Here is a 13,270-nt window from a genome sequence, read left to right on the forward strand (position 1 = left end):
TTGGGAAGTTAGAAAACGGACGGTGTGGAAGAATCTGTGGCACCAAAAGGTAAAGGCCAAGCTGAAACATTTCATGTGGAAATGCTTGCAAAATTGTTTACCAAACAATGAAGTAATTTTCAAAAGGATTGGACAAGGTGAGGGAAGATGCAGCTGGTATGGAGAAGGCATAGAAAGCATAGAGCACTTACTCTTTTTTGTGCGAATGCGATGGAGGTTTGGAAATTGGCACCGGTTAGCTGGGATGGATTAGTAGACAAACAACACAATCTCTGGCTATGGTGGGAGGAAGCCACTAAAGCTACTTCAAAGGAATGTGGACTTGACCGAGTGAACCTCACCATTAATCTGTTTTGGCAAATCTGGAAAGCACGAAATAGAAGAGTTTTTGACAATGAAATCCAGAATTCACCCAACATTGTCTCCAAGGCGCAAGTGGAATGGCTGGAATATGAGCATGCAAGGGAGGAAGGAAAGGAGCAGACTGCAACGGCAAACATCAAGGAGCATCAAACGCGAGGCCAAACAGCAGGGGATGATGATGTTTGATTATTCATGGATGCGGCGATATCATCAAGGATGATCAGGACGGGTCTAGGCATTGTTGCAAGAAAGTGGAACGGAATGATCATGAAAGCAAAGGCAATAGTCAATCAATATAAGGGGGAACCAAGTAAAGAAGAAGCTTTAGCAATTAGGAATGCAATGCTGATGGCTAAATAGGTAGGATGGACTAAAATTACAATGCATTCGGATAGCAAATCAGTTATTGACCATATACATAGTGGCCATGAGTATGATAGTACCATTGCAACTATTCTGGAAGATGTGCAGGATTTGACTTCACATTTTGCAAGCTGTAGGTTTGTGTGTATATCTAGAACAGAAAATGAAATTAGCCATGCTCTAACTCAGTTTTCTATTGATGGGTATTTTACATACGTACAAGTTAAAAAACCGAATTACACCCGTTCACTGCAAGTATACAGATCAACTAGTAGTTTAGGGTATATATCGGGTCGATCCCACAGGGAAGAGTGAACAATTACCGGTATTACTAAAGCTTCTCTATTATTTAGACTATCAATGAATTATAACAAATTTAACCTACTGAAATTATACAAAATAACAAATAAAAGCTCCTTGGGTTGTGGTATCCCTAACTACTCATGCAAGTGCTATATTTGGATCATTGAGTACTACATCTAGGCTAATTATGGTGTAATTTCCTTATGCAATTGAATCCTACTTTCGTAGTGAATCAATTATTCTTATAACTACTCCATACCTATTCTCATGGTTATGAAATTAGCTACAAGTTCATTTCTTCAATGAAATTACATGAAATGAATCACTAAAAACCACATAAGTGCACCTCTACTTTCGTGAGTGTACTCCCTATGTTTAGCACTTCTTGAACTAGTGTTAAATCTCAATTTTCATTGCAGAAACAACACCTTAGATAATCACAATCAATGGTACCAAATTAATCATGATTTAAAGAGCCAAAGTACTAAATAATTTGCTCAAATCGTAGCAATCAAATAACCAAACAATTAACACTAACAATCATAGAAAGTTCAACCAAACTCAAGGTATAAACTTTAGACACACATATTGAACACAAAATCCAGAACTTGTATATTAACTAAACTTGGAATCAAATACAAAAGATAAAGAGTTTGGAAGGAATACAACCCTTGTCACATGAGCTTTCTTCCTTGCCATCTTCATCCTCCATCTTCATCCTAATCTAGATAATAAATAAGAATGGAAAAGCTACACTACTCTATACTAAGCTAAACTAACACTAGGGAGATGAAAGAGCTACATTTCTGCAACTTCAAGCTTCTCCCGTCTCTCTCTCTATTCTATATTTTTCTGCTATGGACTCTAATCCCCCTTTTTGCAATGAATTTGGCTCTTTAATGATGAAAGGTGGTCAAGAAATGAGGATTACATCTCCCTTTTACAGCTGGGAATGTTTCTCACATGTATAGCATCCAATGTGAGTTGGTGGGGGTGAAATTGAGTTTTACGCGTACAGAGCAGCCTTTTCTGACCACAATCCGGCCAGGAATCCGGCCACAAATCCGGCCAAATTCAGGCCGGATTGCTACAGTAAATCTGGGCTGCTACAGTGATCCGAGCTGCTACAGTACCTCGGATCCGTATGGATCCGAGCTCGGTTCCACTAACCCAGAAACAACCGAGGGTTCGGATGAATAGTGGATCCGAGTGTGGATCACTTGCTCTGTTTTTTGCCCAACTTCAACCAATCTTTTCTTGATGTTAGAGGCTGAACCAGCTCATGTCTAAAACACTAAAGTTGTAGCCTTTTGAGTTAGCTTTCTAATGCATCAAGAATCACCTCATTTGGATCTGTGTAGGCTGAGATATGACTGAAATACCCTTGCCTGCTCCATGCCTTGTTCCAGTTTCGACCAATAGCAATTGACTCTGTACTTCGGCCTTTTGACCTAGAAAACCTTCAAACTGGATTCAGATGTCTTCACCAAAGTTGTAGATCTATCTCTTATCTTCAAATGGGTTCAAGAATCATCCCAATCCGATCATTGTAACTCAAGTTATAGCCGAAATACGAAAATGTGTCAAAACTGTCAAAATACACAAAATCCAAGTAAAAAGTGATAAAAACCTCATTTAATTGAACAAAAGCATTTTATACCAATTATAGCCAAAATAAATCATTTTCTTCCAATAATATACGCAAAGTGACTAAAAATAATATAAAATATCATACAATTATTACGTAAATTAGTCACTTATCAGCTATTCAGCTAGTGAATGATATTGAATGGGAACAAGATTTCCCAGTTTGGCTGATGGATTTAGTGAGGAAGCAAATGAGGGTAGTTGTCCCTTTTTGTAATTAATTCGTGTATTTATCAAGGGTTTATCAAATATATATAACTGTAACGTTTGTGGAAAAAAAATGTGATGGAATAATCTGAAATCAAGTTTAGATGCAAAATTTGAAAGTGACTCGTTCATTCTGGAAAATGTTTTTTTTTTTTTTGCTTTTTGGCTTTTTATAAGATCTGCTCATGTGAAATCTAGAAAGTTTTGCCCGACATCATTCTCTTGTTGCTTGTTTCCTCGAATAACCTAAACGAAATTGTGAAATGGTGTTTTGTGGTTCAATCTCCCCTTTTTTTAGCACTAATGATGTCATATTTTTAAAGTATAATATTTGTTGTAGTTTTTGTTTGCTTGGGGAGAACATTGTGATCATTTAGGACTTCGGCTTTAAGGTATTTTTATCAAATTATTCTTGAACAGGATACAAAAATTTCCTATTGCCAAAATGTAGCCTTAAGGTATATTTTAGTTTTTGTACCATCAACATATAAGTGGCACAATATCCTAAACAATAATATGCTCTAATTGATTTTTGTTCATAGTTTTTAGCAAGTACCACAAGTTTGAATGGCACTGATACTGCTAAGATTGTCGATTAATGTTAATAAATAGAAAATTCTTATTATTTTAACAAAAACATGTGAAAAGAGAAAAGAAAAAAAATCTAATAATTTGGGATTCGAGACATGAACATGTACCTAAAACTAAAGTTGTATCTTCATAAATATACCTGCAACATTAAAATTACCTATGTTTAATATATCAAATAAATATCAACATAAATGAAAGCTTTATACACCAAGAACAAAATTTTACAAAGAAAAAAAATGTGACAAAGAAGGCTAAACATGTAAAACTTTTTAGTGACTATCAAATAAATTTAACATTCATATGGGAGAAATATATATGATGCTTGATTCATCCCTCCTCTTCTTATAAAGAATTTATTCAAGGTACAAGTAAAAATTGGTCGAGATACAGGAACATAAAATATAAGTCCTCCTTTTTATTAAAAATTTTACACTTGCACATAGCATAGAATGCAACCAACTCTAATACAAAAAAAAATTTTAAGCTAATTTAGCAATAGATTTGGCAATAAATAGTAGCATAAAAGTGGATGATACTGTAAGTTCTAGAAAAGAAAGACAATTCATTCACTTATTACTTGGATTACATTCTTCTGTGGTGGACATGCTTTCACTTTTGCTTGCCTTACTACTACTATTGCTCTCGTCTTTCTTATCCATGAAAGGTTAGTTATACCAAAAAATTATGATAATCATCGAAGTTTTTACTCCACCATAACATATTATTTCCTTCATGTATTTCTTATAAAAATGAATGCATTCAAAGAAAACCTATAAATGTTTATGTTTGTTGAATATATTTGGCTTGGAATAATAAGGTTCTATTTAATCTTCGTACGAAACACAATTTTGACTGAACTTAGAACGATCATTGTGAGAACCCTAAAAATTTTTACATTTTCTCAGTATTATTTTATTTCTTTGCCTACATTTTATACTTTCCTTGGAAATATTAAAATTTCTATGCATTTTTACAAGCAAGTACGGTTTTAAAATCATTTTTCCCAGTATGAGTTAGTGTACATTAATTTGAAGTGCGTTATAGATGTGGGACCCGCTAGTGCGATATAAGTTTGGTGACTAAGTGATTTTTGTGCTAAGTGTTATTATTATACAAGGTGCTAGAGTTAATTGCAAAGATTAGAAGTTGTTGGGGGCCATAGTGTGAGGATTAGCAAAGTAAGGGTACTAGTAATCTAAGAGCTTCTAGGCTTTTCTTATGCTCAAGTTTGATTGGTGGACAAAAAGCATACTTTGACCATTGGTTTAAATATCTTCTAAGCTAGTAAATCAAAAGAAATACAAAGCAAAAACTAAGAGAAAATAGAGAGAGAGGTCTGAACCTCTTAGGGAGAAAAAAAAAAAAGAGCTTCAACTTGCATCTTCCATTTCTTGCTTATAACTTGAAATCCAACCGATTAAATATTGAATTAGTCCACAAAGGTGACTTGCTAAGGGTGTATCAAGGTCTTGGTGGAGTTATTTTGGAGAAGGAACCACTAAGCTACTACCTTTCTTGAGGGGTTAAGGTATTTTGCTTGGAAACTTACTTTTGTTCCTAATAATGGTCAATTAGTGGGTTGTAGTGGCTAAGTATGTTATTTTATGGAAGATTTTATGGTTTGAGGTAGAATTAGTTTAATTTCAGATTTTATTGGGGATTTTTCTGATTTTATATGATCATTAGTGGCTGGCCATGAATAATGGTTTGATATGGTGTAAAATGAGGCTTTTATATGTTAGTTGTAGTTGGTTGCGGAAAATTTCAGTTTTGTGCGGAAATTCCAGGTTTAGGGTTTTAAATCTGCCCTGTTCTGACCGGATTTATTTGGGCATGTTAGAGACCGAATCAGCCCTTACCCAAAACATGAAAGTTGTTGGTAATTGAGTTATATAGCTGTCTGTAAAATTTCAGGCCGATCGGAGCACTGTATCATGTGAAATGACCAAAATACCCTTGACTGCCCATAAGCCCTGTTTCGCGGACAGTTTTCCGTCTTCATGGAGATTTCAATTTTTGACTCTGGAAATGCATGATTTAGCTTTGGACCCTTCATAAGAAATGTAGGTATATGTCTTGGCTTTGAAATGCCATAAGATTCACCTCAATCGGCCTTCGGTAGCCAGAGTTATTGTCGTTTACGCATAGTGCGGTTAACTAGCCCGAATGTGAGATTCTGGTTCTGTAATATGAAATTCTGACCTAGCTACACTATGAACTGGATTGAGTGATCTTCATCAAAGTTGTAGGTCTTTGTCTTAGCTTCGAAACGGTATAAATTTCACCCCAATCCGATAAGTGTAACTTCAGTTGTGTCCGATATGCTAAGCGACGTCAAATCTGTCTTTTGTTTTCCAACTTAAACTTCATTTCCGCACATGTTCTTAGCTTGATTTTGTACCTATATGATTTTGAGCCTATTGAACGGCTATTATAATGAGCTTACATTGTGAATGACTTTGGGACTGATTGAAGAAAAATGAAGCTATAAATGGCTGGAAAATAGGTAAATACAAAGGGCGTGCTGCCCAAATTTGCACCCGAGGGCTAGGTAGATGTACTCTTTTCACTTCCAAAACTATATTTATACTTTGTACAAGTAAATATTCGGATTTTCTTTGGTTCACCTAAACTTTGAGGGTTTAACTGTAAAATTTTCTCTTGGTTATTATTAGGGTTTGTTTAGCTTCCTTTTCATATGATTTTACCCAAGACACTTGTTATACGTTATTTCTTTGCATATGAGTTAGGTTCAGACCAAACGAAGAGCTTTACGAAAATTTGAACAACTGTCTTTTCATATCCGGCCGTATTTTGAAGTGGCACTATTAATTTATTTTCAATGGAATTTTCTAAAAACCTTTTTGGTATGATTTTGTGTTTGATTTGGGAGAAAACTCTTAGTTACTAATGTCCTCTAATCTAAATATACACTTTTCACCTTAAAACTCATATTTATGTATTGCACTAGTAAGCATTCGGATTTTCTATGAATTATTTAAACTTTTGATGAATGAACTGTCATAGTTTCTCTTGGTTATATTAGGGGTCTTTGGTGATTGAGGGTATCACCCGGAGGAATACTTTGGACGTTCTTTTGTGTAAATAGGTGAGTGTTCCTTGTTTATTATATTTTCCCTTGACTTCATGGCTTGTTGTTATTGTTTGATAAGGTGTTAACTGCTTTCAAGGATTTCCAAAACGAGTTTTCTAGACGAGGGTGTACTTTATCGCACTCGACCTAAATGAATGTGAAATTTTCAATGATTTAATGATGGAAACGTTAGTTGTGCATGGATGTAAGCCTTTTGGCTGAATTGGACCCTGCCCTTCGTTACCGATCGACTCGAGTCAGAAGCGGACTCGGTCGGGTGATATGGTGACCCTGGGTGAATATTTGGTATACTCGAGTATTACCTTGTTGTCGGGTGGAGCCTGGCCAACGTCCAGGAGGGCGTGAATGAAATGAATGAACGAACGAGGGTTTTACCTACAAAAATGTATTTTCAAATGATTGGAGGAATAAGGGGAATGACAGGAGAATGAATGAACGAACGAACAAATGGCTCCCTGTGAGCCCGTATCCTTTGAATGAATATGTTATTATCGCTTTCCATTGTAAATGTTTCTCGAATTATTGATACTCTATGTTTAATGTATTGGGTTGATTGTTTGATTATGTGTTCGGAACCTCACTGAGCTTTTAACTCATTTCTTTAGTTTTGTTTTCCTTGACAGGGGAAGGTGAGCCAGGACGAGAGCTTTGTATAGACTAGCTTAGGTTAGATCTCTGTTTTTGTAATGGTTCTCGCCCTAGTGCTTGGTACGGGTTGGATGTATGCAGAATTGAGAACCTTTGTATATTCGCTGTTTGTACTCCCTTTTGAGATAGCAATGTATATATTCTTGTGATTTTATTCAGGTTTTAAGTGTGGACTGTGGTGAACGACTGAGTCCCGACGAGAGTTGGGTAGGCGGTCCGCCGAATCCTTTGGTTCGCCTTAGGGGGAGGTGGGCTATCACAATCATACTCCAAATATCCACATAGTTTACAAGGAAAAGAAACTAGAAAACTGAACTAATTAAGTGCTTCATAAAACTCTTTAAAGTCTAAAGAGTACATAATAAACTCAAATTTTTTATTGTACAAATAATTCATAAACTATGGGATAGCCATTGCCTACTCAAAAATCGACAGATAAAATATATGTAGTTGTAATAAATTTTTTAATCAAAGAACGGCCGCATTATGGAAGGCACACTATAATGAATCATTAGCCATGAGCCTATCTCGAGGATCAAAAAAGGAAAAAAAATCTCCGAGGGGTTACACTCTGAGCATAAATAAATTCGAAACATTCTAATGTGTTGAGTGTGTCTTTGTATCCCACATCGGGAGTTTAACAAAGAAATCTCTCCTTGTGGTAGTTATAAATATAGTGGACTTAAGTGAGTTTAAGCGTGCTAAGGGTACCAGTCCAAGTGCCATATGCATCAATCCAAGAGAGTTTTTAGGGGGCCCACGCCCCAGTCTAAGAGAGGTTTTGGTTTGGCATCAAACCAAAAGAGCAAGTCATGGGCCTTTGGGCCATTAAGCATTTAGTGCTATTTAGACTCTTTTGTGTTTTCAGTTTAGGTGCCTTTTGGACTTGGGAATTATTTCCTAAGGTTTTGTACTCTCTCTCTGCTATAGTAAATCTGCTACCCCTTCGCCCGTGGACGTAGGTCAATTTGACCGAACCACGTAAATTTCTTGTTTCTCTGTTTGATTTATTTATTCTGTTATTGTCATTATTGAGTTGGCAAGAACCCTATTGTTCTCGTTGGTCAATTTCCTGGGACCAGACCTAACAAACTGGTATCAGAGCTTCGAGTTTTGGGTCATTGTCAAATTTTGGGTTCTTGATAACAATAACAGATTTTGGGTGCTACAGAGAGTGAAGAAAAAAAATTCGTTGGAGTTCAGTTAGGTATTGAAGAATAGTTATTTGGCCTGTTGGAACTTGTTAAGAGTGTTGAGAAGAAGGTGGATCAAGATTACTATGTTCATGCATTTATGGAGAAGGTGGAGCTTGTTTGTTATTCGTCTGTTATTTGCCGATGTTGGATACACGCAAGGTGGAGATTTGTTGAGCATGTCTTTGTATCCCACATCGGGAGTTTAACAAAGAAATCTCTCCTTGTGGTAGTTATAAATATAGTGGACTTAAGTGAGTTTAAGCGTGCTAAGCGTACCAGCCCAAGTGCCATATGCATCAATCCAAGAGAGTTTTTAGGGGGCCCACGCCCCAGTCTAAGAGATGTTTTGGTTTGGCATCAAACCAAAAGAGCAAGTCATGGGCCTTTGGGCCATTAAGCATTTAGTGCTATTTAGGCTCTTTTGTGTTTTCAGTTTAGGTGCCTTTTGGACTTGGGAATTATTTCCTAAGGTTTTGTACTCTCTCTCTGCTATAGTAAATTTGCTACCCCTTCGCCCGTGGACGTAGGTCAATTTGACCGAACCACGTAAATTTCTTGTTTCTCTGTTTGATTTATTTATTCTGTTTTTGTCATTATTGAGTTGGCAAGAACCCTATTGTTTTCGTTGGTCAATTTCCTGGGATCAGACCTAACATAATGCTAATAATAAATTAGCATGACACTTTTGATTTTTGACAGTACAATGTGGATTTTATCTTCCAATAGAGTAGTACTGCTTCTAATCTTAATATGTTGTCAGTTTCTAATCTCCTAGTAAAATTTTATTTATACTAATCAATATAAACTTGTAAAAATAAAGTTTCTTTTTATTGTTTCATCTCTTTTGACTTCTTAAGGATTCCAAGATTTAGACTTTATGTTTTAGAATAGGTAGGAAATATATTTTTAAGATAGATTTTAAACCTCAGCCATGTCAAAATCATGAAGATATTATACTTATCGTATCAAATTCAATTACAAATAGCAAATTTTATAGAAGACAAATTTAAACCTACAAAAATTTTCAAATTATATAACCTATTATAAAATGGAAAATTTTTGAAGTAGCTATGATTATTCCTTGTTGCATAAAAGATCTGAACAGAGAACTACCAATGCAGGCCCTTTAATTATCTTTTTTCATTAGTATGGTGGTAAAGTTGATCCACGCACTTTACCTTCTTCTATATTGTCAAGGAAATCTTGCATAGCCCTGAAACTACTTTGAAGCGAAACACAAATTGCATCAGTACTACTCTGCAAAGAAAGAAGGAAATTGACCTTTAATTTTTCTACACGTTGGAGAAACCGTCTCATGGCAAAAAAAACAATAAAAGATTTGAGAAACAACTGTTTTTGGATTCCAACTAAATTTGCAAGAGGATTCAACATGCTAGTGCAACAAAAAATATATAAGTAACATAAATACCTTGTGATTGTACCAATTAGGCCTTGGATACTACTCCTTCCGCCCCATTAAAATAGTCATACTTTTCTTTTTTGGCTATCCCAAATGTTTGTTATATTTGACATTTCTAACAACTTTATACTCTAAAATTTCCTTTATGTCCTTCATTAATGATGTATAAAGACAAAGATGATGATATTACTTTCTATTGTTTACTTTGACCAGCGCATGATTATGGGTAAAAGTGAAACAAAAGAAAAAACTTTTTAGTGGAATATATTATGTATAAAAAGCACATATCTCCAAACATAACTATATATATGGGACAGAGAGAATATGTTTTTGTAGCTCTTCGCGGTGCTATCAATGCTTTGACTAACGTGCTACCTCCAGTTAGCCCTTTTTTTTTTTTTGTGCTTTCCAACTTGTAGCAGTCTTGCTCCTCGATCAATGCTGCTAACTACCGAAGAACACCACATGCCCAGGGTTTTGCAATTATTCCTAGCGATAGCAGGAATTTAAATGAGACTGGAAAATATGAGTTTATACCCAAGTAGTCCCATATAGGTCATAGGACTAATTTGGGTGGGACTAATATGGATTGGGCTCATTTTGATATCGCCTAAATACCAAATAAATTCCATTTTACTTTTTTTTAAAGCCTTTTTTACTTTACTTATAAAAAAAGTCTATACTTCTCTTTATTCCTCATGTAATAATTTTTCAAAATAAATATTTTTTGTCGAATGCCATTTCAGTCTTTTCCTTGAATTATTGAACTCAAAAAATTAATAAATATATTAATCTAGTAGGCCAATATAAGGAAAATCTAAATGAGGTTCTTCTGACCACCAATTCAAGAAAAATTTTTCCGTTATTTTTTTTTAGTGTTATACCAACTAGGCTTTTTTTTTTTAAAAAAAAAAATCTTGGTCTCAAGTCTCAACCTATTCTACTTATAGTACTAAGATAAAACAATAGGGAGAAACTAATATCTTCAAATAATTTACCCACGTTAGCAGCAATCAAAAGGAAAAAAGAAAAGCTCAAAATTCATCACACTAAAAACCTGAGCGTCAGAAAGAGTTTGAAACAGAAAATCCATGCTCCTAAAATTTTTTGATTACTGCTCTCTTCTTTTTGTTGGTTCCTTCGTTTACATCATCGGGTCTATGCTCTAAAATCTTTTAACTTTGAAATTTTTAAGGGAGAAATAAAAGCCATTTACTTCTCCGTTACAAATATCAACCATTGTATTTAGTTCAGTGACAGATATGCATGCAAGTGATGGCAACTCACTTGGTGTTTCTCAAATTTTGGTTGTGTAGTTGAAGCCTAAAATCAACCATTGAATAGTTGTTCGAACTTGGAACCTCTCACTTTTATGTTTTCTTCCGTATCATTCAACTCATCACTCACCTCAAAATTTCTTAATTCTAAATCTTAACATATCAATATTGCTAAATTTTTCCTGTTTTGGTATTTCTTTCTCTTTTGATCTTCCTAATATACCCATACTAATTACAATAATAGCTTAACTATAAAGGACAAAATTGTCATATTTAATAAAATGTTAAAATAAAGGATTTATATGATCTTACTCCCCTATAAAAATACAAATTCTTAGTTCTAAATCTTGACATATCAACGTTGCTGAATTATTCCTCTCACTGAATGTATCAAGACTATAAGTGGAATTACATTAGGACCCTACCAAATCTGAAGCAACATATCATTGCATAACATAAACGATTGAAACTAGAAGACAAAATATTGGGAGCTTGGATTATATGAAGATTTGGCTAAAAGTTATTGAAAAAGGGGGAAAAAAAGGGCTGCACTAATGGAAGAAGACTCATTACTGAAAGATCAGAATACCCCAGTTATATCTAAGTTGGAAACCTGTACGATTCAAAACCTCTCTACTATTTTCCCTCAAGTATTATATTGTTATATTTTCATGATTATTTCCGTTTACTTATTATTTTCATGACTTGAATATTTTGATTTGCACCTTACTTACATGCATATTACTTGATTATGAATTGTGAACTCTTTGATTTAATAGATGGAATCTATTTTTCTTCCTTTTTCGTATACTTGCTTTGACATATTGATGAGATTATAGAGAGATTAGACTTGATGCAATCAAATTACTTAATTATTTTAAACATTTCTGATCAAGACAACTTGACACTTAAAAGCTATAGCATATAAAAGAAATTATTAGCTAAGAGGTATTTACATGGTAACTAGGTATAATTTGTGCCTATTGAACACCGTTTGAAAAATCATCCCTTCTCTTCCCAAGGATAAAGAAAAAGATGAAAGAAAAGGTCAAAAAAGAAAAAGAAAAAGAAAAAGAAAAGGGTGAATTTTTTTATTTGATTTTGACTTTTTAATATTGACCCTTAATTTAATGGAAAACTAATAATAATGACACTTTAACCTAACCCAAGAGGGGTTTATATATAGGTTTTTAAACCATAACGAGATTACATGGTAGAGCATCATACCATAGGAAGATATACGGTTATTTACCCTTTTACTTATGAAATATGCTAAAATTCTTTTGGTGAAATATTACGGATGTTTTATGCTATTTTCTCTGCGAGGAAAGAAAAAAGAATGATACAAAAGCTAACACAGATGTTGATTTATATTTAATTGAATTAGTTGTATCTAATTCAAATAACTTTTGTCTTATGACAATTACTTATGCCTAACAAAAACACTTCCTTAATTACTAGAAAATTGTTAAAAGTGACTCTTAAAATATTTTTCTTAATTGTATACGTGCACGGGACGTGCTTTTGCTAGTTTCTTTAAATGTGTCTAATTAATTCATAGCTGTAAAACACCCTACCCCTCCCATTTTCCTTTGGATCCAAAGTTTTCGGAGCGATTCGCGCCAGGGAAGTCTATCGGAAACGGAGTTGCTAGTTGCTACACACATAAACGTTGATTACTGTACCGCATATCCATGAAACCAAAAAAATACGATGGAGTTGGACAGCATCCGGCTCGATGGATGATTCGTAATGTATATTCTGTTGTATTCTTTTCTCAACTCTTTGACTTTTGCTCAGCACCATCCATCCAGTAACGCTACGATGCAAAAAACAGTGGCATTAATTTAAACAGTTTTCAAAAATCAACGCTGATTTCGTTACAGGTGTTGGTCAGAAGAATCCAGTTGCGATTTTTAAAATTTATTTTCCTAAATTTATTGAGAGTCAAGCTCGTCATGAGCCGGCGTTGCATTTGGTCAGAGATATCCCGCCGGGGGGTATCTTTATTAATTCATCATCTGGAGCTCATCAGCTAGGATGCAATATATTAATTTGGTCAGAGCATCAGCTATATTAACTCATCATCCAGAGCTCCAGCTAGCATGCGGTTGGACAATTAATTAACTAAATTCCCGGT

This window comes from Coffea arabica, chromosome 11e (assembly GCF_036785885.1).
Source record: "Coffea arabica cultivar ET-39 chromosome 11e, Coffea Arabica ET-39 HiFi, whole genome shotgun sequence".
NCBI classification, from domain to species: Eukaryota; Viridiplantae; Streptophyta; class Magnoliopsida; order Gentianales; family Rubiaceae; genus Coffea; species Coffea arabica.